General features: G+C 33.8%; 1 protein-coding gene across 8 annotated transcripts in view; it reads left to right on the forward strand.

Annotated features, from left to right (window-relative positions):
- Positions 1–2,751: 2,751 nt before the first annotated feature.
- Positions 2,752–3,838, forward strand: part of dis3l2 (DIS3 like 3'-5' exoribonuclease 2) — a 43,448-nt gene continuing 42,361 nt past the window's right edge. For 4 of the 8 annotated variants that reach the window (XR_012390400.1, XR_012390399.1, XR_012390403.1 and 1 more), the window contains exon 1: positions 2,752–2,829. The gene's annotated coding sequence lies outside the window, so the exon portion shown is untranslated. The remainder of the gene's footprint in view (positions 2,830–3,838) is intronic. The other 4 variants (XR_012390396.1, XR_012390395.1, XR_012390402.1 and 1 more) reach the window with 1 other exon arrangement.

A 3,838-nucleotide genomic window follows, 5' to 3' on the forward strand; every position in this document is an offset into this window, starting at 1 on the left:
TAGAATGCCACTTACCTGTTTAATAATGATTTGTTCAGCTTTAGTTTAAAATGTACGTAGAGAAAATGCAGAGTTTTTGTCCTCTAAGGACTGAATCCCCTTATTATGCTGTCTCTGTTGCCATCTTTTGGCAGAATGTCAACCATCACTGATAGCAGCTGATGCACTTTATCTGATGCTCCGAAATTAAATTAATATTAAATTTAATTAATATTCAAAATATTCATTATCCTCAAGAATAAACTGCATAGTTGCAATCCAAACAACTACATTCTCGTTGAATGTTATTTGTCAATATATTTGTCAAACTGTAGAGTGTCCTCTGCTTGTTGCTGTATGTGGGCGGAGTAATACACAAGGGTGAAGAGGCTGTACTAGTGCTGTTATTTACAGAATATGGCACAGATCAGCCAATCACCTTCAAGAACTAGACAGAACTGTTGTATAAATAAATAAATAAATAAATAAATAAATAAAGTAGTCAATTAGCTGTTTTAATAAAAACAATGTTTTGCAACTAAAGGAGAAGGGAAATGAATAATAAAAAACTATAAGTTTATTATACATCTCTGTACATAACTCGTTCTCAGTGTAACATAGAGTAGTCTCAATACTGTTTTCTTTTACAAGAACATAGACAAAGTCTTAAACATGCAGTTTCAACACAAACCCAACATTGACCAAGGCACAAATCACTTATGAGTTATTCCTGTCGCAGTTTGATCGACACTGATGCAAGAGAATTAAATGTTGTTTTAAGTTTATGCTCGTTTGCTAAAATTCAAAATGCAATTTAACAACAGTAAGGGAGTGATCCAACAACATGTATCCAAATATTGCAAACTGTTGCAATCCAAAAGCACCACTGACTAAGCATTCCTGATTCATGTTCATTCTGCATGAGACACATTTAGTCCTTTTTACTCAGCATGAATAACCTCCCATATGTCGCTCAGTCACTTTTGCAGCCCATTCCGCTCACATCGCTTATTCTATCCATCTTTAAGCCGAAGCAGTTTTTCCGTTTGTCTCTGTTTTTGGGAGGCTGTTTTTTGCGTGACTGATCACCGGATGACGGCCGCTGTTTTGCGCCGGTTTTCGCGTCCAGATCTGGAGGCTCTTTGGCTGCGCGCGACCTGTTGAGCGCGCTCCTGCTCTCTGCTGCGGGGAGAGTTTTCGTGGACTGCAATAGAACATGCAGATCCGTGAAAAGAGGGGTATTTACATTTAATTGAAGAAACAGCTTTTGTTTAGGCTAGTATAAGCATTTATTATATATTTGACAGCATTTATTTACTATAAGCTAACGAATGGAATATAAAAATAATGCTAATAAAAGAGAAAATAGGAAAATAGGTCTGTTTACAATTGTAAACAAACCTATTTTCTCTTTTAATATCATTATTAACGTACAGCCACTGTAGAAATGCGATTGTGGTCCCACACAATTTAAAAAAAAAACAAATGTGTTGGGACAACATAAAGGAATTAATGTAACTTATTATGTCTTACAAATTTAAGTAGATGGAACATAACACAATTGAGTTGTCCCAAAAGAAAACTCAATCATTGTGTTTCAGCTCATTTTAATTGAGGTAAAGTTGGTTTTATATTTGCACATTCGGTTTGAAATCACAGCTAAGTATGAACTGAAACAACATTAGCACTGACTGTAGACAATGGTGTACTTTGATAGTAATTTGTTGCTAATATCATTTCACTATTTAGAATTTGCAAAGCACATTTTTTTTTCTAAAATTAGCCTATATTATTAAGAAGAAAGTCTCAATGTTTGAATATAAAACCAACTTTGCCTCAATCTCATTTTAGATAAGTATAGTAGTTTTTTTAAGTGTACATTTGATAATTAAACCGCAATTTAGCCATCTTAATTTACGTAAACTGTTTTTTTAAACTAATAAAAGGGCAATAAAACTCCACAAACCTTGTACTGGACTGTGGTGAAGGGTTTTGCGTAAAGTGACAGACTGACCACGAGCAGTCCGCAAAGAAGCGTGTAAATCATATCCATCCCAGAGACTTCTCTGACAAATCACTGCGAATGCAAACGTGCTGGATCACACATGCCCACTTTCACAATGCTTTATAATCCAGCTGTGATGTCATGGCGATTTAAATAATAGTGTAGTGCTTTGATGCAGTAGCCTTTAGCTTTGTAGTTTAATGTTGTAGTTTAAGGAAAAAAAGAAGCGCACCTATGCTAACAAAATAATTTATAAAACTGTAATACAATATAAATGTACATTAAATAAATAAACCCCAATTGCTTTAGCACAAATGGGCACCGTCACAACGTACAGGCTATTTACTAGCAAGATTTTGTTTAATCGCGGATGTTTGAGAAGAAGGAATAATAATAATAATAATAATAATAATAATAATAATAATAATAATAATAATAATAATAATAATAATAATAAATAAGCGGTTCATTCCGCTGTGGCCCCTGATTAAAAGAAACTGAGCCGAAAAGAAAATGGATTAATTAATATTATTATTTATTTAAATTTTGTTATTTTAACTCAAGTTGTAAGAATATATATATACATAATTTAGCTGCATGAATTTATTTTTTTGCCAATAAAGTTATATTTGCACCTGTATAAAAAATTATAAAGAAATCCTTCCATTTCACCCCAAAACATGACGCTTCAGGCACATGAGCGCTTTAAAACTACAATTCCCAAGATGCAATCGTGACGCTTTTTTTCTTTTTTTAAAGGATCCGGAAGAGTTCGTAGGGGGTTGTTCAGAAGTGTTCAGTGAAATAGACAAGAGTAACTGTAGACGGTGAGTTGTCATTTATATGCCTATCTTCATTTTGAGTTGTTCATTGTGATACACGTATGTTTTAATAGTCACGAGGACTAACGTTAACGTTAGATAGCTGTTTAGTTCGTAGTTAAATAAACAGTGTGCGTCACACGCTGTTATGTGAATATTACCCTTCATTGCTAAACTATCAGTCCTACAAATCTTTTATTTTTTATTTTTAGGAAATATTATTTCAAACATATTGAAAGTCCTTCCACTGTTTCCCCATGCTTATTAGCTTATAGCATAATTTCAGCTAAGCTAAACATTAAATGGCCAATGCAGGTCCTGGTGAAGTTTTGGACAAAGCAAAACATAAAAAAATATTTTAATACAAGACCCAGACTCTAAATCCTTAATTCAGATTTGTGGAAATGTGATTTATGTCAGTTATTACATGGTAACTGTACAACCACAGTCTCTTTCAGCTGTTGCTGTTGTGTTCATTTTTGTCTACTCCATAGGGAACATTGTGATTGAAGATGGTTCTTGAGGTGATATATGAGACACACGCAGCTCATAATTTACTGTTTAAAACTTATTCAGTTTAATTTCGGAAGTTCTAAAAATCCTATTTATTTGTGTGAATTTAGGGTTGATTTAACCCTTGTGACTACAGGGGTTAGACAATGCTCCAGTAGTCAGCAGGTGCTTTGAGCACAAATCCCCAGAGAGTAGCGCAGTGAAAACAGTGTTGCCAACTATTTCCAACGAAAAGTAGTGTTGCCAGATAACATCACACACTAATTTGCATGTCAGTGACATCATCACGTAGTATCTGACAAGCGTAAGCCCGTCATGGTTCTACTCTCTAAGATGCCGTGTATTATATTATATTAAAGCATTACATCCAGATGCACAATAAATAGGTTAAATTTTACTTTGAGTGATGATGTCATTGCGTAATCAAAACTCAAAACTTCATGTATTTCTTTATGTACTCTTTATGTAGTATAGAAAATAATTAATGTTTTTTTTAAATTGACTGGCCATCTCAGCAAAA

The sequence above is a fragment of the Danio rerio genome, chromosome 2 (assembly GCF_049306965.1).
Source record: "Danio rerio strain Tuebingen ecotype United States chromosome 2, GRCz12tu, whole genome shotgun sequence".
Taxonomy (NCBI): Eukaryota; Metazoa; Chordata; class Actinopteri; order Cypriniformes; family Danionidae; genus Danio; species Danio rerio.